The 27,352-nt window shown below is 43.0% G+C and overlaps 1 protein-coding gene and 1 long non-coding RNA gene across 5 annotated transcripts in view; one reads left to right on the forward strand and one right to left on the reverse strand.

The window, feature by feature from the left end:
• PRKN (parkin RBR E3 ubiquitin protein ligase) overlaps positions 1-27,352 on the forward strand; it is a 1,400,491-nt gene that overhangs the window by 1,203,803 nt on the left and 169,336 nt on the right. The window lies entirely within an intron of this gene.
• On the reverse strand, positions 20,510-22,693 carry LOC141584224 (uncharacterized). Its single transcript, XR_012517134.1, has 2 exons — positions 21,832-22,693; positions 20,510-21,027 (listed from the first exon to the last, which is right to left on the reverse strand). It is a non-coding gene; the product is annotated as an uncharacterized LOC141584224 (long non-coding RNA).

The raw sequence follows: 27,352 nt of genomic DNA on the forward strand, positions 1-27,352 counted from the left end.
TTTAAGATCAATTAGAGAAGATGGGATGAAATTTTATGATTGTGTGTGCTTAGTAACTCTCCTTCCAGTGGTCCTTATTAAAAGAATATGAGAGATTTTAAATTTCATAAAATAGCCCGGGCACAGTGGCTCATACCTGTAATCCCGGCAGTTTGGGAGGCTGAGGCGGGAGGATCACCTGAGGTCAGGAGTTCGAGACCAGCCTGACCAACGTGGAGAAACACCATCTCTACGAAAAGTGCCAAATTAGTTGGGTGTGGTGGTGCATGCCTGTAATCCCAGCTACTAAGGAGGCTGAGGCAAGAGAATCGCTTGAACCCGGGAGGTGGAGGTTGCGGTGAGCTGAGATCATGCCATTGCACTCTAGCCTGGGCAGCAAGAGCAAAACTCTGTCTCAGAAAAAAAGTTTTTATAGAATAACTTGTATAACGATAAATAAAATATTCTCATAGGCCAGGTGTCGCCGTATGTCAATCTCATAAAGCTTTCACTGCATGGGGCTTTATAATAAGAACAAGAAAATGACGTGGAGCTTGTGTTTTTGTTTTCCATGTTTGAAGAAATGCTTCTGCACTACAGCGAGAGCAATTCTAAGGATGTAGTGCTTGGGTCCCGCCCGGCTGGGGCAGACTTTTGGGGGCCCCCACCCGGTGGGCAGCTTGCATCTTCCCAACCCCCAACATTCTGAATGGTGATCTTCTTTCCAGCACTATTTCGTGATAGATAAAAACATGGAAATGATCAACTTTTCCGTAGTATATAGCAGTCGAGTATGTTCTTGGCATAATTACACAGTGGAATCCAATACTCTGTTATGAAGAGTGAAGTAAGTCTGTGTCCTGATACAGAACCACTTTTAATACACAGAATGAAGTCAAGACAGCATGGAAAAGGGGGTCCATGTGCATGCATGTGTAAGATGTTTTCTGGAAAGAATTAAAGGCACCCCAAGAACAGTGGCTGCCTTTGTGTAGAGGAAGTGATGATGTGAGGGAAGAAGCTTTTCCTTTAGTTTGCAACCTTCTAGAATGTTTGAGGTTTCTGAACATGTAGATGATGGTGACTTTTTTATAACATGAGGAACTGAGTTTATGAATTACTTTTTTTCCTTAATTAAACTTAGTAATAATGTTAAAAATAAAAGCAACCTGACCAATCATTAAATTGGGCAGAATTTTACACCTTTTTCAGCATAGGATTTCTTCGATGTTAGACTGGGGAGAAGGAAATATGCTTTTCACTGGCAGAGGCCAAGGGTACAGAAACCAACTCCATGATGCCTCACTGCTGTTCCAGAAAGAGCCAGGCCTGTAGGTGGCCGGCTGCCATTCTTAAGCCTGGAATGTGTGAGGGGCAACTCTCCTGTCATACCCATGTAGCTGAATGTCATTTTTTGATGGGAATGAAGTCCACTGGGAAATTTAATTTACCTTTGCAAAATAGGTTCTCTGAAACGTGTCACCAAATGTATTGAGCAGCCAATGCAGATCAGCGATGTTTTAATTAAATTGCACAAATTTTAAGATAGTTTAAATAGTTCTTGCATTATAGGAAGACATATCCCAATGCCACTTGGCGCATATCTGTATTCTAGCAGTCATCTTCCCACAAGGCATTTTGGTGGTGTTTTTGTTCAGCAGGTGCCCCTTGAGGATAAGGGCAGAAATTGTCTAGCGCATGCCCAGAACATCACACGTTAGCCTCATGACATGATGAAGAACAGCACACCCTCACTCTTCACTGGAAACAGGAACACCAAGGTCAGCGCTAAGTAGCTGCAATTATCCCTGTTGTCCATGACATTTAGACAGATTTCAAGGGAACCCACACAGAATGAGCCCTGAGGACTAGAGTGACAGGCATGTCTCTCGTTTGTCCAGCATTCCACTGGGAAAGACTAAGCAGATCAGTTACCCAGTCAGCGCTCTCTATAAGGCCCTGGGAGGGAATAGGCTTTTCCTAGGTGAAGCCCAGCCAGTCCCATGGGCAGTGGTCTCCAGGGATCTGCAACAGATCTAGAAATCACATTTCCTAGGATGCCAAGAAATGCAGCCGTCTTTCCTCCTCTGCTTGGCATTTCAGCGGGCCGCAGGGTTCTACCAGTTGCGGTCCTCAAAGACTCACTTTTGCTTCTTTAGCACCAAGAATGAATGAGACCTAAGAATAGAAGCTTGAAGTGTGTCCTGGGCAAATCTGACTTGGTGTGGCCTGACCTTCAGTGCCACCTCCGCTAAGATGTGGAGATCCTTAGGAGGCACACCTGGCGGAATTATCTAAGCCTACCATACCAGCCTTTGTCCCCCTCGTTTGTTAAAAAATTGATGTTGTGGCGAGAGATAGAAGGAGATTTCTTAAAGTCCATTTTATTTAAGAATTTTTTTCAAGGAGAAAAACATCAGGTAACTACAAGGTCATGGGTAAGGCCCAGGGCAAATGTATAAGCCTTACCTGTCTGTTTGCCCATTCTTGAAACGGGTCAGAAGAAGTGTAAAAGAAGGAGGTAAGTCTCACTGTTACACGCTAGGAGGTAATGTGTAAAGTGGGCTTATTACTACACTTCCAGAAAACAATGTTCTTCCTCCTTTCTGTAGAAGGCGGCAAAGAATGCCAGTTATTTTGTTTGTTTGTTTGTTTTCAATCCAAATTGCCTGTTGCTCTCTTTCAGATAGAATAATACTACACACTGGGGTCCATTGGGGGGAAATGGGGGAGGGACGGGGGGTGAGGAGGTGGGAAGAGAGAGCATGGGGAGAAATGACAGATACAGGTGAGGGGAAGGAAGGCAGCAAACCACACTGCCATGTGTGTACCTAGGCAACAATCTTGCATGTCCTTCACATGTACCCCAAAACCTAAAATGCAATAAAAAAAAATTTTTTTTAAAATATTGTTCCTGACACACATCACATCCGTCTTCACAAAGCCATGTTGGTTATTGACCAGAGTTCAGGGACAGTCTGGGAATTTGATACCAAGTGATTTTTTCCCAATTCCTCTGAAGGCCTTAGTGTGAAACTGGCAGGGCTGTCTTTGGAGGAAGTCTGCGTTCGCTCTTCCTGTGGCCACCCCTCCATGTAGACGAACCCAGTCCACTTGCAGAATGTGATGTATCCCTAAAGAATTGTTACACATATTATCAAATGCAAGTTTTTGATTGTGTCCTTCTAAGAACTTGAAGCGTTGTTCTTTATGTATACAAGGCTGCGTTTTGACATGGCCTGATTATTTGGAGGAAATAGAAGAGATAGTCCAGTCAACTTCTATGTTAGTCATTTGCAGCAGAAATAAGACAGAATTTTATTTGCTGGATTTCTAAGGAATGTAGAGCTTGGAATGGATGTGTCCTAAAAGAGAAATTTCCCAGTGATTAATCAACCTTGTTTAGACCATTCATTTAAATGGTTTTACATGTAAATAGGAAGTAGAAAAGCTATGTATTCAGAAGATAGCTGCTATTTGGAAAGAAAGAAATCTAAATCAAAGTAAGCTTCTCAAAAACTCTTTTAAGTGAAGACATGGCTGGGCTTTGTATAAGCAGCATTGTATTGTAAAGTACAGAAGCTGCTTAATCAATAAGAAAAGTTGAAGTAGAAAGATAAGATTAAAGAGATAAGATCTTTGTTAGACTAAATCTATTGACCCAGAACTTCCTGTAATGGGATGAATGGGAACTGCTTCACATTGTTAATGTAACAGAGATTTTTTGATCTCAAAATTGGTGTTTGGAGGCTGTATCACTGGGTCTATTTTTAGTTTCTTGGTTTAAAGAAACCAAAGATTGTTTTTGCAGGACCTCAGAAAAACACAAAACTTCCGTTGTAAACCTGATTTAGATAAAACACTTACTGGGTATGCTTTTAAACGTCATTGATATGTCATCCGAAATCTGCAGGGACACAGACTACCCCAGAATGTGAATAAAATAGCCAGCATGAAACCGACTCTGCAGCCTATTTACCTTCCCTGTACAAACAGAACTGCTTGCTGATAGAGCATGACCCCCAGCACCTGGCGGCCAGCAAGCAGGGGCAAGCTTCTATGAGGTCATGGTTAGAATCTGTGTGCACAGCAGACAGACTGTAGTCTAAAATGTTCATTTCCCTCCTGACGTCCACCTCCCCCTTTGTCTTGCTAAAGAACACGGATTTTTTTTTTTTCCAAGTGTGCACCGCTTTGGGAAATGACCTCATTTTCAGGTCAGTAGTGAGTTCTGAGTAGTCTAAACCAGTCTTGCTAATCCCTTGACCCTTACTAGTGACCATGTTTGGGACGACCCAGGCCCTTCTAGAGTTCACTGCACTACTGAGTTCATCAGTTCTAAAGCCACTCCATTGTTGGACTGCCTGTTATGGGCTATGATACATTTCCTTTCTATTTAAGCCAGTTGAATTGGAGTTTTCTGTTTCTCCAACCAAAATCACTTCATGGGCACACAGGCATTTCTTTCCCTTAATAGTGACCAAAGGAATTCATTCACTATAGACTTTGGGCAGATATTGGAAAAAAAAAAAAAGAAGTATTTGATAAGAGCTTTTTAGCAGCAAACAAAATCACCTCCAGATTATAGTCCATAATATTTTTGTGTTCGCTGTAACTGTAATCAGCAGTTAAAAAAAATCTTTTTGTTCCTCTCTGGCTAGAAGAGGGAGTAGCAGACTCCATCCATAATATAATGGAGTAACAGGCTCCATTCGTAATAGGCTCTGTGGAACATTAGCTCCATGGCATGTGGCCAGTTCCTAAGACTGCAGTGACTTAGGTGGATGGAAGTTTATTTCTCTCTCATAAAATGATGTCTGGAGCTGGGATGCCTAACTCCACCCAGCCCTTAGTTGCCCTCATCTGCAGGGTGTAAGGTGGCTCAGCACCATGTCCACATTTCAACCAGAAACAAAGGGGAAAGGGAAGAAGACATTCCCAGTCTCTTCAAAGGTCAAATCTGGAAGTAGCACACAACGTCGCACTCATATTCCGACAGAGAAAAGTCACTTGTGAAGCTATGTGGCCAGCCCCCAAAGCAGTTCAGAAGTATCTTTCTTCTGGGTGCAATGTGCCCAGCTAGAAACTGTTTCTATGAAGAAAAGAGCAAATGGATGGTGAGCGGACAAACCTCGGTCTCTGCCTCTGTCTCCTTTTACCGTCACTCAAACGCCATCCACTTGTTTCCAGTCTCATAGTTTCATATTTCCATGCAGGAAAAAAAGTCTTCTAGCAAGGTGCTGCTGCTTTTTTATTTCTAACAGAATTGGGTATTTCCTTGGTGATCTTTTTTTTTTTTTTTTTTAACAATACTTTTCACTTTATATTCCCAGGCATGAGAAATTAGACCTCCAGCTCTCAATAATACCCATAAAATCGTATTCACCCCTTCTATTAAAAGGTGTTGCCACAATAACCTTCTAAAGTTGTGCCGATAGAGTTCGTATTCAGTATTGCCATAAACTGAAAGCAGAGGTACGATTCTAGAAAATTCTCTAGTCAGATTGATGTTTACACCTGCTGATCATTTTGTTCACATGTCACGTGCAAATGCACTGCTAAACCATGTAGAACCACATGTACCACAGACGAAAGCTTTTGGAGTTACAAATTGAATATGATATTTCACGTAGAACTTCTAGAATATCAGCTCCTGATTTACATTTCTAACAGAAGTCCTGGGAGTCTTAGCTTTTATTCTTCTGCTGCAATCACTAGAAATCATGCTGTTTTTAGCAACTAAGCTATTCTCCTAAGAAACGTTCACCAAGAGGAAAAATTCAGTGTATTCTTTCTTGTATTTAAGATAAATCAGTAATACTCACAGGGGAAAACTGTTTATTCTACATGCATTCATTGGTTATCCAATATGTGTGTGGCTCTCTGCTAGATGCTACAGGCACACAGAGGTGATGGCACAGTCACCGTGCTCAAGAAACACGTCATCGAATGGGAAGACAAGACACTTCTATGTGAAACAGCATGGCCACATGGCAACATGTAATTTTGCCAGGGGACATCCCACAGAAATTAGGGCCCTCATACCCAGTTCCTGCATCACCTTGAACACACCTCATAGTCACGCATGTCGCATTGCTCATGCGCCTACCACTTGCCCACCACGTGGAGCTGCTGTGGGGCCGCTAGTGGGGCGAGTAGGGACTGCCTTTTTCTATTCATTTTTGTATCCCAGCAATGATCCCTGCATTCAGCACACTCATCCTTGTATCATAAATGATGCGGTGAGAAAGGAAAAGGTTTGGAATCGAGAAATGGGGAGCTTCATGAAGGGCACTGAGGGATGGAGAAATTTGGCCTGGCAGTGGTGACTGAAATACTTCAGGCAGAAGATTCTGCATCAGAGTGAAGGTACAGAAATCGGGGCAGCTGCAGAAAACACGGCCAGGGAGGAATGCGTGGCTGATGGGGAGGAGCCGTGGGCTCCTGGTGCCTGATCAAGAGCCAGAGAGGGAAAGGGAGACCGGCCCTGCGGGTGAAGGATTCGGGACTTCGTCCCACAGATCATGGAGCCCAGGCAAGGGCTTCCAGGGGAAGTGACAGGATCAGATCTTCTGGGAAAAGCAATCTGGTGTGAGGGTGAGGACAGGTGGAAAGGGGATTCACTGAGGTCACAGAGACCACTGTGATGGTGAGTGTCTTGTGTGAATGTACAGCCCTCCTACCTTATAAAACAGGAATCGCTATTTATCTTTTCTCCTTCTACTAGTGAAGCAGCATCCTAGTATGGGGTAAATCCCCAGGGTTCCTTGTCTTACACCAAGAGAATTAAGGACACGGACACATGTGGGTGGGTTAAGGAGCGGAGACTTCAATAGGCAGAAGGAAGCAGAGAGGAGAGCAGCTCCTTGCAAGCGAGAGAGATGTCTGAAAAAAAGGGGGCAAGGGCCGGGCGCGGTGGCTCACGCCTGTAATCCCAGCACTTTGGGAGGCCGAGGTGGGTGGATCACGAGGTCAAGAGATCGAGACCATCCTGCTCAACATGGTGAAACCCCATGTTTTTATTTTATTTTTAAAATAAAAAAAATTAGCTGGGCATGGTGGCGCGTGCCTGCAATCCCAGCGTAGGTCTCACAGGTTGGTTTGATGAGGTGTGATGTTTACATAGAATGTGGAGCAGGCTGGTCGCCCCACCCTAATCTTATTATGCAAATGGCCTTTCCACTTTGTGGGGCCATCTTGTCCTCTCCTTACTGTGCATGTGGCTGGCAAAAAGAGAAGCTGGAGCCGCCACTTTGAGTCCCAGGTAGTATATTCCTGTGGGCACGACCACCGGCATGTAGCCGTGCAAGATTCCAGCCTGTTTATTGATGTCTGCAGCTCGGTTTTACAGGCTTCTCTTTGTTGGAAAAGAAAATGATTTGGGGGCTGCTTTTTAGTAAAAGAAAAACTTTACTGAGGACTTTCAAAGCCTGTCTGCCTAAGTAATTTCGTTTCAACTCCCGTATCACTAATTTTTCAGAAATTATTTTAAGAATTTTAGTTTTGTAATGTCGTATGCGTTTAAGACTAATATCTCAGGGAGGTGAAAGATTTAGATCATTCTTTTATTTTAGAGATTATTTAGAAATTGAATCCATAACCACTCTCTTTATAATGTTTAATGGTTAATATGGTACACTGTAGAATGTTTATAGTCACCCATCTTTATTATGCTGCATAATTTGCTGTCTTTTATTTTTTAATCTAAAAGTATGAGTTTCATATTTGAAAGTCTTAAATAGCAAAGTTTCCTTACCGTTTTCTCATCATCCACTATGGTATCCAACACACATATAATTGTGTAAGAGGATTTCATATTGAAAAGTCCCGCAAGTGACAAGATTTGCAGATGGCATTTCTAAGAGGCTTTCCACCAGTATTTGAGAAGTGGTAGCAGGTGTAATGGGCAGACGGTGACAGCCACCCTTCTTGACTCAGATATCCCAGCATCCACATGTGTGCACCAGTGAATATGAAAAAGTAAAAGACATGAAAGACTTTCTGACTGCGACATTGCAGCCATATTACCATGTGGGCACCTCCCTCCTCTCATAACGCATGGTTTCGATTTAGCAAAGATTTTTTTTCTGAACTAATTTATTTCAAAAATACAAACAAAAGCAAGTAAAGAAAACCCACAAAGCTAATTTATAACAACCCTAGGTATCTAAAGCATTTATCATTAGTACACTGAGAATCGTGGCCCACTTGGAACAGATAAGAGTGTGGAGTAAACTCCTGAGTAGGGAGCTGGGTCCAGACTCAGACACACACACACACACACACACACACACACACACACTCTGTCTCTCTCTCTCTCTCTCTCTCTCTCTGTGTCTCTCAGACATAAGCACCCATGTACACACACCTGATCCACAAACTAGATCCAGAAATAAATTCCTTGCCATTCCAATGAAAAAGTTATTTTTTTACTTAAGTGGACCCTGGAATTTGTGAATTTTAACTCAGTTAGTTTTACACAAATCCCAAAGTCTCTAGGCCAAATTTTTCTGCAAGGAGAAGCATTTTGTACATATATATATATATATATGTATGTATATAGAGAGAGTGAGACAGAGAGAGAGAGAAAGAGGTAGGATGGATGGATAGATAGGTAGATAGATAGATTTCTAATAGAGCTAATCATAGTTAAAATTTTAAATTGAAATTAGTTTTTTGTTTCAGGGAAAGGTATGAAGGTCAAGACTTGCAAAATTTTACCCAAAACCCCTTCTTTATTGAACACTTTGGCAGCTATCTAATTTCCTTGTAGTGCCTGTATCTCTGGTGTTCACAAACACTTTTTCTACTTATCCCTGAAAGTAGGATCTATGGTAACAGTTCCAAAACATTTCTCAAAGCTATTGTTTTATAATCTTTTTCTTCTCATCCCTGAGCACCTCATTTCCCAAGCGTGGATAATAGATGCAGATGATCGACTGCACAGCTAGTATTCAGGTTTACAATTCCCTTGCTGATAAGACTGACATGATTTTTTTCCAGAGCACCCTGACTCTTTCCAAGGGACAGGTTCCCTGGAGCAGCAGGGACAGTGCTTCTAAATATCCCCTACACATTTGCAGTGTATATGTGTATGTCCACTCACACACACAAGCCCCCTCAAGAGAAAATCCTCTCCTTTAAACCTATTTTGGATTCTGCCCAGGTTGGTTTCTTTGGGGTGTTCTTACTGGGGCACCTACCTTAGGACACTTTTAATTCATTTAATTGATTTCTTCCAACACTGGTCATTAAAATGTGGAGTGCATCGGTTTCCTCAGCAGTGTTTCTGGGCAAGGGTCGGGGGTGGCGTTTGGACAATTATTTTTAAGGCTGGAAAAATGATGGAACTTAAGGAATTGCATTCAGGTAAAATATTATCAGACGTTGAGGAGTACTGTGTTTTGTTTGAAGCAATAAAAGATTCTGTAGGTAGGTGAAAATATGAAACTGAAATTTGATGTGTTAGGATTTTGGTAAAAATTTGAGTTATCATTAGAAAGGAACTGTTGAAGCGCTTCAAGAATTGGTCTGTTCTCTGAAGTAGAGCAGCGTGACAGCTTTTTCTCTTAAAAGAAACAAGCCTTGGCCGGTGGCTCACACCTGTAATCCCAGCACTTTGGAAGGCCGAGGCAGGCAGATCACCTGAGGTCAGGAGTTCGAGACCAGCCTGACCAACATAGTAAAACCCCATCTCTACTAAAAACGCAAAAAGTAACTGGGCGTGGTGACACACACCTGTAATCCCAGCTATTTGGGGGGCTGAAGCAGGAGAATTGCTTGAACCTGGGAGGCGGAGATTGCAGTGAGCAGAGATCATGCCATTTGCACTCTAGCCTGGGCAACAAGAATGAAGCTCTGGTCTAAAAAAAAAAAAAAAGAAAGAAAAAACCACAGAAGCAAGCCTTATAGATCTTCTTAGACATGGAAGTGCTCCAATTCCTGTTGGTCTCCAGAGGGGTTAAGAAAATGGAAAGGGCAATTTCTTCTAAATGTATGATTTTCAAACCAGGGTACCTGATACAGATGATACGCAATGTCACAGGAGAGAGAAGGTGCATTTCCCTAGACACTGGAGCATGTCTGGGTGGGGAATGATACTTTTATATTGAACCAAACACATGAGTCTTCAAAAATGTCTAAATTTACAACCCTTCCTTTGGGCTATGACCTCCAGACAATCGAAAATAAAGTCTTCGTTCTTTCCTGTGCTGTCCAGGAACATCTGTGCGGGAGGGTTTGAGGAAGTGTCCATTTCAGTGATGGCAAGAAGCCCACAGTCATGGTCCAGTGAGAAAAAGTTGGCTGAAATATCAGAGTGGTGTGAAATGAATAAAGGGGTTTTTTTTAATGCTTCTTATGTAAAATGCTTTTGCTACCCTGCTGTTTTTATAACATGCTCAATAAGTTTCACTGCTTTACAAAGTAGATTAATGTTCCCATATTATTTTCTTTATACACCAAGGGAAAGGAACTGGTCCCACAAGGATTGACATTAATTTGTATCAAATGATATTTTTCTTCATCATCAAAATGTTTGCAATTGAATCTCCACTTCTCAAATGTGAGAAATACATGAAAGAATATTGAAGCCATGCAGAAGCTTCCAACAAGAGATAAGAATCACTTGTACCAATAATGTTTGTAAATCTTTTTTGATTTCAAAAAAAGTTTTTATCTTGTTTTGCAGAAGACATCTTATATGTAAGACAGCCTTTCCCAGCACAGCCTCACTTAAACTGAGCTGCCCTCATTCTATGAGTAGGCTATACTTCATCCAAATATGGAAGTGTAGATGTTTTATTACTTGAAACTGAAACTGTGAGTTTAAAGAGAAACCGACCATATCCCAGTGCTGCGAGATCATAAGTAAGCCATTTAACCTTTTCCGTGCCACTGTTTCCCGTGCCTCTGCAAAAGGAGGCCCCTTCCTTCTCTAAGACTGGGAGCTTTCTTGTGCGCTGGTATTCATATTACCAGAGCAGATGGGCTAGCGTGCGACTTGCCACACTAAGCCTGTGAACTTGGTGCTTGCTGTGGCCCCAGGTGAGGCAGCTGGAGGGACACGGCCATCAGCCACAGCCAGGTGTCACATCATCTCCATCCTTGTCTTCTCATCTTTTCTAAGGCATCTGCTTTCAGCGATCACTCATCAGATCAGATGTTGGAAGATGAGACTCTTGCCTTTCAATACCCTAAATTTCATTGCAGCAGGAAGATATGCACTGGCCAGGGAGGGGAACCCAGGGTGGCATCTGTGGTTGTGGCTCGTATATCTCATGGACACAAGACAGCTGTTTTAAGTAGCAGACTCCTAAATTAAGATATTCAAACAAGACTGTTCTTGCGAACATCTGCACAATAATTCAAACAAAACGAAGCAGGGCTCCTGCCTTCTAAGCTAGAACCATGAGGCAGGCAAACTTGACTTCTTCCGCCCCTGGCGCACAGTATGAGGACTCGGGGAAGGCTCTTATTTACCTGGCTCCCTTTTTCAGTTGTGGCTTAATTTCCAATAATTTTTATCCAGCCTCTTAGGATCTCACTGGACTTCCCCTAATCATTCAAGACAAATAGTCGTCTCCCCAGGAGATAATTATACCATCTCCCAAGGCAGTGTTTAATTGCTTTCACTGACAAGAAGTTACTCAGTGTCTAACCTTACCCGTTTTAGCGCAGAAATCTAAATCCCATGGATCTCTCAACAACGTTTTGCCACATTCTTGAAGATGATCAGATGTTCAATGTACTGGTGTGCCCTGCAGTCAGTTGCATGTTATTTGAGGGGGCCCGATTTGTACACAACCCCATATCCACATGGACACTCTGTTGAAAAAGACCCTGCTGCTCTGCTGTGATTTCTAGGATCTTTTCTCAATGGGAGCTCTGTCAGTTCCTGTCTTATTTCCCATTATCACTGGGGTGCTAGTGGATACCACTGAGGGCTTCAAGACTGCTCGCCTCTCCAAAAGGGTTAAGTCATCACCTTTCCTTCATGGAAGGGTTGCATGAGGGGCCACGTGGCGTTACCACAGCTGTGCACCCACTGCAGCTCCGGATAACTCTGTTTCTTTAATACATCGGGATATACTTGTAGCTAGGAAGTTTACTAGTATTCATTAATTAATAGAGAAAACCAGAAGCCACCAACCAGACTAAAATCCTGTCTCAATATGACATGGCTAAGTAAACTCACAAATGAAAAATCTTTCCCCTGAGGCTAACAATGACATTTTGTGCATGTATTATATCTATGGAAATTTCTGTCTGACAAATATATGTTAAGCCTTTATATGCAAAGTATTTTGAGGGATAAAGAGATTTCTGAAACACTGTCTCAGATTAGGAGTTAATTCTAAGTCTCTGGGGACTAAGTGGGGGAAAAGAAATGTTTAAAAGCAGTGCTGTGTTGAAGGAGGCAGTAATGCCTGTGGCCTTTGGGTAAACTGAGCTGATCTAGAGAAATGGTGTCTCTCAAGGGCCATCAGTCTCCCCCAGGGGTTCTTCAGACAGCTGATTCAGTGGCACTGTCAGAAAAGAGACTCCAGCCCTGTAGAGGCCAGTCTCAAAAAGAAGACTGGGGAGCCAGAGAATTCTGATTAGCAATAGCTTGGCCTGACCAGGAATATTAAGAGTGTCAAGGAAAGAGGAAACTCTCATTCTATCAGTAAAAGGAGGTGCAAGGGAAGAAGATGCAATGAATGTCCTCTTTGCCTCCGCACCTTTTAGACTTCACAAGGTGCTACCCATGGGCAAATGTTCCTCACCCCACTGCTCAGGCAGAGAGAGGCCACAGCACTTGGCCAGCAGAAGGCATCTTGCTGTGAATTAGAAAGCACCCCTCCCTCATGTGGGCACAGCGCCTAGCAGATTGTAAGGTCTGGGGAGATGAATGCCTGGTTTCCGAGTCCCTCTGACCTTATAGGTGGAATTGTTTGTGCAAAGCAGAAATTACACAAACGTACACCGAAGAACTGACTCCAAGATTATACTTGGTGCCGTTGGGCCTCAAGACACTTCACCCTGAAATATGATGGTAGGAGACCAGACCATGCCAGCCCAGGATATCTTCGGCATATTTTGAGCTGGTTGTTCTGAGAAACTGCTCTGAATCGCTGTTCTTTTGTAAAACAAATCTATATCTATAAAGCAAAACAGTTGTCATAGGAATCTCATGGACCAGACAAGATCTTATCACAGGAGATAAGATTGAAAGTGATACCTTACAGCAGGCGTCCCCAGACTTTTTACACAGGGGGCCAGTTCTCTGTCCCTCAGACCATTGGAGGGCCGCCACATACTGTACTCCTCTCACTGACCACCAATGAAAGAGGTGCCCCTTCCTGAAGGGCGGTGGGGGGCCGGATAAATGGCCTCAGTTTGGGGACGCCTGCCTCACAGGGTACTACCTGTCATAGGGGATGACAGATTCTTCTGAGGGATGTATTGAAACAACTTTTACTCCTGATGGGGCTTTCCATCTGAACAAGACAGCCTTTGTTCATCAGACATTTCCTCCCCTTGCCTTTCCATAACCTGTCACCACCTCCCAGCCAGAGGCCCCAAACCCCCGTTCCTTTCTGTAGCTCAGGGGTCCTATATAAACTCCAATTACCTAGCGCTTCTTTGAGCCTTATATTTTGAGGGGCTCCCCTGCATAGGCACATAATAAATTTGTATGTATTTTATCCTTTGATCTATCAGTTTATTTAATAGACTACATATTGAATCTTCAGAGGATAAAAAAAGTCTTTTCTCTCCCTTACAGTGCTTACCAAGTGTTTGCAAATGAATGGATGAGTAAATGTAAAATGATATCATAGGATTTGCTCCTCAAGTAGCAATTACTGCAGCATTGAGATTTTGTTTATTTATATTAATTATAGGTATGTATTTTTTTATATTTCTGTTTTATTTAAAGATGTTAGCAGAGCTTCTAATGGTTATAGCAGGTAAAGAAGAAAGGATTAACAAGACAGTACCACAAAAAAGACAATAGGAAATTATCACTTAATATTTTAGTTTGTGTCCATTGTCGTAGCCTAGGTACTTTTTAAAGTAAGCAAGAAGCTAATCGTTCAGTGCTCAAGTACAGTACAAGAAGCAACTGGAATCTCTCTGTGTGTGTGTGTGTGTGTGTGTGTGTGTGTGTGTGTGTGTGTGTGTGTGTCTGAACGCGTGCGTGTCTACTGGAAGCTGGAGCCAGCCATGCCGGGTTCACAAGAGCCAGCTATGCACATCTTTTTCCAGCTCCAGTTCAGCAACCTCATGTTGGCAGCTTGAAACTGACCATGATGAGAGGATTTATAGGACTGACTTTCTTTAGAAAGGTTGGAAAAGAGCTGCTTTACCAGCCCACTATTATATGTGAGTGATCATTTAATTATATTCGAGTGGCGATCTTTAGACAATACATAATACTAAATTGATTATATAGACAGATTTGGGTTACGGGCAACTTAACCTGTCTTTCAGTTAATCTTTTGTGGTATATTTGTTATATATTTGAGACATTGGTCTAATTAGATTTAAAATATTTGATACATATATTAATACTATTTGGTTGCTTATCAAACATTACTTTAAATAATTATTTTTATTATATCTGTACACTGTTCTATAGCTGAGTAGTATACAGAGCAATTTTAGCATCTATAATTAGAACACCTATTTCCAGATTAACATAGAAACATTTCTGGTGCAATGCATTGAATAGAATAATTTTTAAAAATAGTATACCCTTCAAAGTTCCCAAGTATAGGGATACGAAGTGCAGGTAGGTTCTCTGGTCTCGGTTCATTTTTTAATATTTAGCCTCTGGGAACCTGCCTCTTATGGACTTCTCATAAACTAAACTTTTCCTCTCTTTGCTTTCTGATCATTTCCCCTTCTCTGGTTTTATAATAAAACATCCCTTAAATTCATGCAACACCACAGGTCTTCTGCTCCCAACTTCCCTGACCTATTGGCCCTTCATTCCAGTATTTAGAGGGCAGAGCTGAAAGCAGGGTGTTGGAGTGCAGGGAGAAGAGATCAGAGCAGCCTACTCACTGGCAGGCCAGGTTCCAAGAAGAAAGTGCTCAGGACCCGGGAGATGTGGACACTCATCTCCGGGCCCAGGAACAGGACAGGTGACACTCCTAAACTTTCTGAGGTTTGCAAATCTACAGAGTAAATTCTTAGTGTAAGGCTTGTTCTCCTGTTGCATAAGGGATGGCTGCTTTATGCTATATATCTTTATGGCCTCACCCGTCCATCTCACACAGAACCCTACACACACACACACACACACACACACACACACACACACACACACACCCCTTAGAAAATAAATGAGTGTGTCTACTCAAAAATCTTATTTTCACATTAAGAGATAAAATATCATTCGCTTGGGTAGAGTGGAGTTAAGAACGAGCTACAACAAACATATCTGATGTTCTGAAATGTGTAAAAAAATGTAAAAGTCTTAAAACCAGGCTGTAGAATGTTGCATTTTTTCCTATGATCTCCTCTGTCAAACGGATGCAAGGACAGCAGCCAGCCCCACCCTCCTGACAGGCTCCGTCCTGCTTACACGCCTGCTCACTGGGAAGGAAAGCAGATGAGTCCCTCCCTCCAAACTCTTACGATTTTGTGCACTGATATTAGGTGAAGATCTAATTTTGAAAACTCTGATCACCAAGACTCCTTTGGAGAAGTATCTCTTCATCTCCAGATTCACCATTCTTTGTTTAGTATTTGATAAATATAATACCCTATGCAAGCAGATGAGGTTACAGTTGTTTGAGGAAACTCAGCTCTGAAAAGCATAATCCCTCTGGAATTCAAAACCTTCCATTTAACCTTGTTTTGGTTTTAACTATTGTTGAGTCTGAAGATAGTTTTGAGCCCGGGCAGCATAGTGAGTTCCTATTTCTACAAAAAAATCATTTAAAGAAAGTGTCAGCCAAGCATGGGAGCATGTACCCGTAGTTCTAGCTACATGGGAGATTGAGGCAGGAGGATCACTGGAGCCCAGCAATTCGAGACTACAGTGAGCTATGGTCATGACATTGAACTCCAGCCTGGGTAACAAGAGTGAGACCCTGTCTCTGGAAAACTAAAAAAGGAAATACAGTTTTGAAATATCTTCCTCTAGGTATACAAAACAGTTTTTTTTTTTTTCTATTTGTGAGCATTTCATTCAGAACACTTCAGCCCGATATTATATGGAGTCATTTTTCATAGGTGCTGGAAACACATGATTAGACCACCCTTGCTGCTCAGGGAGTCCACAGTCTAAGATAATTCCAACATACGTTTGGAAGTGCCGTCATAGATCTATGCACAGAAAACTGGTTTATTTTTCTTGGTTTTTTTTTTTTTTTTTTTTTTTTTTCACAAATAGAAAATACTGGACACAAGAGATTTTTATGTTAAAAATATTTAATCAGAAAATGAGAACTATCTGGATAGGCATCCATGTTTTAAAAATCCAAGGATTGAATTGTGGTCATTTTTTTTCTCTTATTTCCCAGGCAATGTGGGAAATATTCTTCCTAATCTCACTCTTGCCGAGAGGCTTTGCTCTGGTCACAGGTACTCTCCATGTTTGATGTGTTTCTCGGATGGTATTTGGAAATGGGTTTGCTTCTGTCGGTGTTCAAACATTTTGCAAAAGAAGAACAAAAGTCAAGAGCGAGAAGGAGAAGAGGAGGAACAGGGAAGGATAAAAGGAAAACATTTTCAGATAAATATTTCCTCTCCGTGAACTTGGTTTCTAAAGCAATGTCACCTCATTGAGCAAACGAGACAGGGGAAAGATCTTTTACACCATACAATAAATGTTAGCATTAGGAACTTGGACAACATAATAATGATGGCCCTATGAGCTGCCACACAGCTAGTTCCATGGTGAAGGGTTCATGGTAATGACCAAATGAGTTATTTTGTGATTTTGTGTCTAGTGCAAAATGACACCATGGAAAGCACTGCAATTTATGTGAATCACCGTTACCTGTGAGCAGACTCAAGTGTGAATCTGCTATGTCTCTTTTTCTGTCTCTGTCTAGAGAGACTCTTAACAGGAGATACATTTGTATTTCTGTTACCTGCGAACATGTTTTATTCTCAATTTATATACGAATTCCTCTCAGTGTGATTGACAAGAAACCATACTGATATATCAGTGGATATTGCCAAAAAGTTTTATAAAAATTTAGTTCTCTCCCAATTTTGTAATTGGTACATGAAGCTGATTTGTTATGAGAATTCCCGTCAAAAATATTATCCTGGCATAAATCATCTTAGTACAATAGAGACACTAGATTCAGCCGTGTCTTTATTCTGGAAAAATAAAATAGAAACTGACATTACAGTATGTACCAATACGTAATGCATTCAGAGTTTTTTTTTAAACAGCAAAAATTTGTTTTTCTTGCATACAGGCTGGTGATAGGAGATGCAAATGTAAAGGGCTTCGATTTGTTTCTGTCTTGCATAGCATCAAAGGTAGATAAGTAAGTTTGACAATGCAAACATGACGTTACCTCTTACTTTGACCTTTCCTCACACCTAGGTATACAACATCTGTCGTCTAATGTTACCTATGTCTTTATTGATTAGGTATCACTGGGCTTTTTGTTTGTGTTTGTGTGATGGGATCGAGGTAGAAGCACAGGACTCTAAGTGGGACCTCCATTCTCTATAGAAGTGCAAGCCACGTGCATTGAAAGCCGTGTTCACAGATAGAACAATGCTGCTGTCATCTTTGCATTACATTTTCTATTATCCTTGGTCTGACTGTTTACTAGAAACACCAGTGTTCTGTAGCCTCCAGACAGTAAGAATGTCTTCTGTCGTGTACTTCTCGAAGCTGTCGCGGTGCCCTGTAGGGCATTCTAGCTGTTGTCCTAAATTGAGATGACAGTGTTGCTCATGTTAAATTGCCTTCTCGCTTGGCTTGGCATGCTGGGATCCATATCTATTAATGCAGGAGTGTCCAAATGTCCTGCCAGGAAAGCAATTTGTTCCTCAGTAGGGCGTCAGGAAAGCAGCTGGTCTAAGAAACCATCAGAGGTGATGTTGGGGGCAAGTTGTGTTTTTCTTGATTTAATGGAAAATTCTCCTGATCCATCGCCTCACTCATCCTCACCACTTGTCAGCAAGGCAGCACATATCTCTCTTCAGCCCTTTCCTCTACCTCCCTCGCCTGCCATCGGCCTCTTGTGGGGAGTCAGCCCTTCACACGGCCCAAGCTTTGGAACAGACATTCTGACAACAACAAACACTTTATTAATGGATTTTTTAACGCCCTGGGGAGGTAGCACAATTTGGTAGCGTTCGGCTACATATCACATTGAAAACCAACTCAGCTTTTTAAGAAGCACCTCTCCCAGGAGAACATACACACACACACACACACCCCACGTCAATACTCACCGTGCACATCCCTCCTGCCACCCCACCCAACCCCAACAGAGCTTTCTCTTGACTGAAACTCATAAAATTCCAGATTCTCAGTTTGTGTCTCTGTTCTGATGGAGTATGTGTCCGATGACTAATACTCAGCCAGACTGTCAAGAGCAATGATTGCCCATCAAGTGCGTGTTCACTGGGCATCAAGTACGTGTTCACTGCATGCAAGGGAGGCTTGTCTGGAAGAGGCCTAATGAGCAAGAAATGCTCACCTCGGCTCTCAAGGGAATGCTGTTTATGGCCCCAGTAATCAAACCAAGAGGCCAGATAATCAAAGATGAAAACAGACCTCCCGAGGGGCGAAGGTGAACACCAGCCGGCCACTCCCTGGCCTTCAGAGCTTGCCACATCAGTCATGTGTGTAACAAAGTGTTGCTATCTTAACATCATGGGAATATTCAGGATACTTTAAAATGTAGCAGTGATACTGATACCAAGTGCACAGTTAGTGGGTATCTCTCATTTCTTTGAGGGCAGAGTTTATTCAGGGTCTTGCTCAACTATGAAAATGGCACGTCTAATAAGAACACAGGCTTCCCCAGGGCAACCATTGTATCTTTAATGTGTTCTTCTGGGCAGTGGAGTTTCTGCATAATTTCTATGGAACTTTAATACAATGGGATTTCTATCCTAATTTTATGCTTTGCTTTTGGTAATTTGTCAGACCTGCAGCAATGGATCAGTAACAAATTCTTTGAAATGAAAACTATGTTCTTCTGTAATGCAAAATGAATATGGGTAGGCCAGTGGGGATTCTGTTGCTCAAATATGGCTATTGTTTATCACGCTCCTGTTCTTCATTTTGTCCAGAACTACAAGTCTCCTGCTTCATCAACCCAACCTAAGACTGGCCCCCAGCTCTGACGCTGTCTAATAATTGTCAATCTTTGTAGCTCTCTTACAGCTTTGAGATCCTACTGAGGACAAACTCATTTAAGTTTCAGGATTAATAAGAAATTGCACATATGGCCTGTAATCCCAGCACTTTGGGAGGCTGAGGCAGGCCGATTACAAGGTCAGGAGTTCAAGACCAGCCTGGCCAGCATGGTGAAACCCCGTCTCTACTAAAAATACAAAAATTAGCTGGGCATGGTGGCACGTGCCTGTAATCCCAGCTACTCGGGAGGCTGAGGCAGGAGAATTGCCTGAACCTGGGAGGCGTAGGTTGCAATGAGCCAAGATTGAGCCATTGCATTCCAGCCTGGGCAAGACTCTGTCTCAAAAAAAAAAAAAGAAAGAAAGAAAGAGAGAGAGTAGCGAGCGAGAGAGAGAGAAACAGAAAGAAGAAAGAAAGAAAGAAAGAAAGAAAGAAAGAAAGAAAGAAAGAAAGAAGAAATAAATAAATCACACATATGGGAGAAGAGGCCAGAAAACATATCAGTAATAATGCCCAGTGATCTTGTTATGTGTTTAATTAAGCCCCATAGCTTTGTGTCTGAGCTTCGATTTCAACAAACATTTATTGGTACTGACCCCATGTCAGATACTAGGTAAGCATGTGTGATACAAAGATGACTTTAAGAAGTTTCTTGTGACTTTATGTAAAATGTCTTTACTACATTTTGGTTTGGTAGACCAGCTTTCTCATAAGTCAAACGTACTCATCAGCACTGGATTTCTCTTTTATCATAATCAAGGTATTTTGAAGATTTGTCCGTAGATTCATGAGCATGCTTTCACATATGTTATTCAAGTCACCAGTTAAATAGGACCCAGGACTCAAAGTTTAGGGAATCTTTAGCCATAATCTTCTTTGTTGATATTTAACGATGAACTACTAACCTTTGGATATGGCCAGATTTTTTTTTCCTCCTCCTAGAATTTTTCAAAATAAAGAATTAATTATTGGCCAGACACAGTGGCTCATCCCTATAATCCCAGCACTTTGGGAGGCCAAGGTGGGTGGATCACCTGAGGTCAAGAGTTTGAGACAAGCCTGTCCAACGTGGCAAAACCCCATCTCTACTAAAAATACAAAAAACATTAGGCATGGCGGCAGGTGCCTGTAATCCCAGCTACTCGGGAGGCTGAGGCAGAAAAATTACTGGAACCCAGGAGGCGGAGGTTCAGTGAGCTGAGATCGTGCCGTTGCACTCCAGCCTAGATGACAGAGCAAGACTCTGTCTCAAAAAAACAAAAAAACAATAATTTTTTTTACATTAGAGCACACAGAGAAGCCAAGAAATTGAAGAAAGCGCAAAAGAATTTCAACCCATCATTTGTCATTGAAGACTCATAAGCATGGTCTTCATCAGCTGTACACCTGCCTACAGCAAGAACATGCAAACCACAGCGGATCTCTACCGGTGAGGCTGTTACTTCGTAACACAAGTTTCCTCAAGCCGTTCCCTCTCCCCACCCTCAGTTACATACACGTCTTCTCTTTTGACATTGCTGCCACTCTTCTTTAGAAGGAAATTAGATCAGCTTAGATGATTTTTCTCTTTCGCCTTCTAATTGTTACCGAACCCTACTTCTTTGAGGTGGTTTCAGAGTGAATGACAATGTGTTCTTCTTCTGGTCCTGGGTGTGGGCAGGAGAACAAGATGGAGGAATGCACTGAAGGTCACCACTCTGTTTCCTCTAGAGTCTCTAAGGGACATTAAGAATTGGATTGTCAATGAAGAGTATGGCTAAATGTAAAAACTTATCTTAGCCTGCACGTAAGAGGAAAATACACTGTGAGGGCTAAAGTAAAATTGTAAAAGAAACACATAAAAGATAAGTTCATATCGTTTTGCTTTTCATCTCTTCCCTTTCTCTGTGCCCTTGTGAGCTCTCCATCACACCTGCCTATTCCTCATCTCCAGCCTGCATGGGGGCTCCTGGGGCTCAGCCCTTCCAGATCTGATCATGCCGAATCCACCCCAGTCTTTCACTGCATCCCTTCCCTCTGAGCTCTCCAAGCTTTGGAGGGAGATATGTTACTCCTAGGATACTAATTAACCGTGCTAGGCCAGCAGAAGTCTGGAGGATAAGCTTAGTGTCAGTCCTTCAGAGTAGTTGGGGTCTGCATTTTAATGGAGGCTCCTGTCTCATCGTTCAGAGCAGTCCTGCTGCTGTTTTCTACTAGATGAGGAGGGGTGATGGCCCTCTCTGCAGGCCTGCTGGAGGTATTTAAGGGTGAACAGGATTCAGAGGGGAGCCTTGAACAGCACCATACACACGAACCCCCTCTCTCCTCCCTCCTTCCCCAGCTTGGAAAGGCAGACCCTCTCCCTACTTGGTACTAAACGTTCCACTTTTTTCACTAGCAGTGCAGTATCCCTCAGTTAGCCTATACCCCCAAAGCAAAGACTTGGCAGGAGGGCTTATTGTCTCTGGGTGTTAAAAGTACATTGTACTATAAATGTCTGTGCTGTCTGTCCTAAGTCTTAAAAGGAGTTTATCACTTACTTGCATCTGGACACGAGTCCAGAGTCGCATGCTCAGGCATCTTCCCAGAGTCGCATGCTCAGGCATTTGTGTAGACAGAGGGAGATTCTCTTGTGCTCAGCCTTCCTCTCCCTGGCACTAGTGTGGAGGGCTGCTCTCGGAGCGAGAGCTTCTATTTGACTTAATTCCAATGTTCACCAGGTGCCTCTTCTGTGCAAGGCGGCTGCCAGGGGCTGCTACAGGCGGGCGGGATGCATAGCCAAGTATCAAGGCACACCGCTGGCCCTCTCCCGCAGGCAGGAGTATGCGTGGAAACTTGCAGTGGGCCCCTGCACAGCGGCCACGGTTCACCTCACCAGGGTGCTGGCTGAGTGGAGGCTGGGCTTGTGCTGCTGGAAGGAGGCCGTGGTGTTAACAGTGCACCATCAATGCTCTTTGCCAGAAGGTAGGGGACCTGGTAAAGACAGATGTGAGTCTGGCTTCACCTCTCACCCAGAGCCCCGGGACTGCACAGCCAGGGGCAGCGCCCAGTGCCACGGCAGCCTGCACTTGGCCTCGCTGTCCAGGTTGGAGGTTGGCTGCCGGCTGTTTCTGGGCCCTTCTGCTGCTTTCCCTGCACAGGACGCTCGGTTTGCTCAGTAACAGTGGGCAGCTTTGTGAAGTCTTCTCATCCTCTGGGAAGCAGGGCTGAGCTGTCCTGAGAGAATTTCAGGGCCAGCAGATATGCAGGGTGGGGGCCAGTCCTCCTCCCACGCACCTATGTGGCCACCTCCCCAGCCCCAAGGTGCAGAGTCACTGTCCAGCTGCCAGTGAGGGAGGGAGGCAGTGAGTGCCCTTAGCCCCATCCCCAGGGCAGTGGCCTTCATCTAAAGTGTCTGGAGAGCTAGACCCACGCATAGCCTTGTAGAAGCCAAATCTCCCTCCAGCTTGAAACCACCATGCTGCCAACTTCTGCCAGTCCCCAAGAGGAAATAATAGTCCTCTTGATTTCATTTATGCTTTACTTTTAATTTTGAAATAGTTATAGATACACAGGAAGTTGTACACACAACACAGAAAGGTCCTAGGTACCCTTCGCCAGCTTTTTCCAAATGGCTGCCTCTTGCGTAACTACAGTACAGTACCAAAACCAGGAAATTGACTTTGTTACAGTGTATGCGTATAGTTCTATTTATCACAGGTAGGTTTATGTGATCACCACCTCAACTCTTGATTTCATCTTGTATCTGTGTGGCTCAGTCCTTACCAAAGCAGAACCCCAGGAAACCAAAAGATTAATTGGTTTTGATGTCACCATATGAGTAACCAAATTTGGTGATTCTAGGTTGATTTGCTGCTCCCAGATCCATAAAGATTTGTCAACATGAATGAACCTAAAAAGATACGTCAGTCACACGGAACCCTGACTCAGCCAAACAAACTCATGCTTGTCAATCATGAACTCATGATTGAAACTGTGTTCCCCAGATAAAAGAAGGCATCTACTCATATTGCTTCCATGTTGCTGATAGAATTACTTTTTCTGTTCTGGCTTTCCCAAGGCACTTACAAAACCTATTTACTCCATTATAAGATGAAATCAACACTATTACTATGAACTCATAATACTGTATTTTTTTTCTAATCAGAAAAAAATTAATCATTAAACCTGTGGATTAAATACAATTTTTAGAATGGTAAATATAATGAGAAACAACCAAAAGCATCAATTCAATAAATGCATCCACTGAAATGGTGGCTTATTTAAGAGTCATGTTCCTGCACTTTTTTTCTTCTTTTTTGGTGGAGGGGGATGGACTCTTGCTCTGTTGCCCAGGCTGGAATGCCATGTCATAATCTCGGCTCACTGCAACCTGTACCTCCTGGGTTCTAGCGATTCTCCTGCCTCGGCCCCCGGAGTAGCTGGGATTACAGGCGTGTGCCATCACGCCTGGCTAGTGTTTGTGTTTTTAGTAGAGACAGAGTTTCGCCATGTTGGCCAGTCTGGCCTTGAACCCCTGACCTCAGATGATCCACCCGTCTCAGCCTCCCAAATCCTGGGATTACAGGCGTGAGCCACCATACTCAGCCCATTTTTCTTCTTGAAGTAAATGGGATGATCACTGGGAATGATCTGGCTCTGTTCTAAGGTTATATAGAAAAAAGTAATGGCGTTGAGCATTGTATTAGTGCTATAAGGAAGCTTCTTAAGCTTGATGAATGAATGAAGCTTAATGGTTATTTTTAATAATTATAGGCACTACTTACAGGTCATTGAGATAAATCACTTAATGTTGAACTTTGCAGTCTTAGAAGGAAAAAAAATTATCTCCTTTGCCAGAAATTACCAAGTTTTTTTTTTCAGTACATGTGTATAGAGCCATTAACTTTTTTTTTCTTTTCCTTAAATATCTAGCTATACCAGGTGACTGTGCTTAAATTGAAGTACTTTCCATTGACTAAAATCCCATCAGAAGAGCCTCGAGGCCCGTCGAGGTGAAAGCCAACCAATTGGAAAGTAGATGCCTCAGATTGACAGTGGCTGATAAGTACGTAGAAGTCAAGAAACACTGGAAATTGTAGTGTCCTCTGAATTTTATCGTCATTTATTCGATGCTTACATCAGTCCTAGAATTTGCTTTCGTTATCAGAGTAGCAGAATGATTTACTGTTTCGAATGAAACCCAAGTGAAATAATACAATAGACTCTCATTTTAAATGATTCTGCTGTAAACGTTGAGATCTAGCTTCTCATAGCCTAAGCATCCCACAACCAAATGCCTGAACATTCAGATTCATCTCTGAAGGCAGCGGAGTCATATAAGAATAAGCTTCACAAACTTACATTTACTCTGAGTACAGTGTCACAAAAATGTGTTCACTTGGATAAAAACTCACAAGAAATCCAGGATCCAGAAGACTTATCAGGTTAATCGGGTGATATTATTGGTCACTTTTGCTGTTTTCATTTTAAATTATCTAATGCAGTTCTGTGTTTGCGGACAATAAGAAGGAGGAAAACAGGTAGTTGGATGCTGAGTTCTCTCGCTGGTGCCACGTGTATCACAGATATTCAGTAGAGGCAGCCGAAGGAAGGCATAACAATAAAAACAGGACGTGTCAGTAGCGCGAATATGCACTTTAATGGCACGATTTAGAAAAGAGCCTGGGTTGCAGGGGCACGGATGAAGCTGGAAACCATCATTGTCAGCAAACTAACACAGGAACAGAAAAGCAAGCACCACATGTTCTCACTCGTAAGTGGGAGCTGAACAGTGTGAACACGTGGACACAGGGAGGGGAACATCACACATCAGGGCCTGCCGGAGGGTTGGGGGTAGCAGGGGACAGCCTTAGGAGAAGTACCTAATGTAGATGATGGGTTGATGGGTGCAGCAAACCACCATGGCACGTGTATACCTGTGTAACAAACCTGCATGTTCTGCACGTGTGTCCCAGAACTTGAAGTATGATATTGATAAAATAAATAAATAAATATCCATTTTCATCTTAAAAAAAATAAATAAAAGAGCCCAGGAGACACTGCACATGGGCTTCATGCCTTCTTAGGGAAATAAGACATGTATAGAATTGCTTTTATGCACCTCACCATGAAGATATTTCCCCGGCCCCATCTTTAACTGATTGGGCCTCTCAACTCCCACCTCAAAGTTTAGTCCTCCCTGAGACCAGGGGACATCCTGGCCTCATGGGAGAGGAACCTGGAGGAGCCCCGTAGCAGGCATCATGACAGCCACACCAAGGAGCTTGCCGCTCTGGACTTCCTAACGTACTTGTCAAGGGGCGGGTTCCTGGCCCTTCAGCAGTTCTCCTGTAGCTGGAGCCCTTCTGGTCTCCTGCTTCTCACTACAACAAAGTTTTCTTTCAGCCTCTAGCAGCAGGGTCCCCTTTCCCTGGACCTAGTCTCTTTAGAATGAGGTCTCAGATACCAGCCTCTGGCATCAGGACAAACAGCCATCCCCCAAATCCAGTTTCGTTCTCAGCCATCACCTCCCTCCTAAGCCAGCGTGAGTCACAGATGCAGATCCTTAACCCGCTCTCACTTTTCGTCCCCTTGTCCCTTGCATTCAGATCCTCCGTGCTCGTTGTAAAGTGCTGCTTTCCCCGCCTTCCCATGAGATGTCTGGGAGGAATGTCATGCTTCAGTTAAAAACAACAGCAGCAGCAAGGCCCGTAGAAAATCACCTCCTAGAAGAATTCCAACTTCGGGGTCCCTCATGTAGTGGCTCAGTTTGTTTACCTCCTTGCTCACATCTACCTCCAAAAATTTATCTTTAATCGCTTTAAAAAAAAAAAAAGCAGAAAGGGCTTTTTAAAAATATATATATGTATCTTAAGCTCAAATGGGAATATCTAATCACAGTCTGAGAATGCAATAGCTTAAGAGGCAGCCACATTTTTGTTTCTAGAAACCAGTCTGTCGTTTCCATGAGTCCCCAAAAAGGAAACTCGTAAACATGGGCCTTCCTAGTGAGTGGAACTTGTCCTGGTCCTGACCAGAGAAATGGAAACCGTGGCAAGAGGGGTTCTGTGTAGGCCAGACGGGCATTCCTCTGAGAGGCCAGAGGAAGGCAGGTTCGTGTATGACCCCAAAATTCTTATAGCTGGCAGTATTAATGAAACGATATCTAATGTTATGGAAAATCATCATATCATCAACATTAGTTTTTTGTTGTTTTTTTTTTTTTTTGAGACAGTCTTGCAGTGTTGCCAGGCTGGAGTGCAGTGGCGTGATCTCAGCTCACTGCAACCTCCGCCTCCCGGGTTCAAGCGATCCCCCTGCTTGATCCTCCCGAGTAGCTGGGATTACAGGCATGCATCACCATGCCCAGCTAATTTTTTGTATTTTAGTAGAGACGAGATTTCACCGTCTTGGCCAGGATGGTCTCAAGCTCTTGACCTCATGATCTGCCCGCCTGGCCTCCCACAGTGCTGGGATTACAGGCGTGAGCCACCGCACCAGGCCCATGGATATTATTTTCAAAGCCTAGAGATATTCAAGGGAACGGGGAAAAGCTGCGCCACCTTAGTGTAATTGGAAGTAATTATACCAACTTCCAGCCCCCATAGGTGCATGCACCAGGGAGACCAGGATGGCAAGTAAGCGTCAGGTGGACTTGCGTCCCCTGTTGACAGTCACATGTCATTGTTTTCTCCTCGTGTAGAACAATCATCTCACAACATTAGAAGGTGGAAAGAGTTTCATCTTGGTTGTGTAGTTATTTTGGGCGCAGAGTTAATGACAAACCTTGTATACCGATTCACCAGGAATTTCAGTCTAAGCCACATGTGCTCCATGTGATGACCTGAAAGGAATTGCTCTGTTGACCGTGAGACATGGGCAGTTGTTAGCACGTCAAGTATGTCATCCCTCCTAACTAGGTGTCCCTTCCAGAGGTTTGTTCACTACTCCTCCAGCGTGAATGTACGTACAATAGCAACACATTTCATCAGACTCATTCCTATCGTATTGCTGCCCTGTCATTTATTATACCGTCTGTTATGCACTAGAGCCTCCCTTGTTGGCCAAGTGTGTCTCCAC

Source organism: Saimiri boliviensis, chromosome 4, assembly GCF_048565385.1.
Source record: "Saimiri boliviensis isolate mSaiBol1 chromosome 4, mSaiBol1.pri, whole genome shotgun sequence".
Taxonomy (NCBI): domain Eukaryota; kingdom Metazoa; phylum Chordata; class Mammalia; order Primates; family Cebidae; genus Saimiri; species Saimiri boliviensis.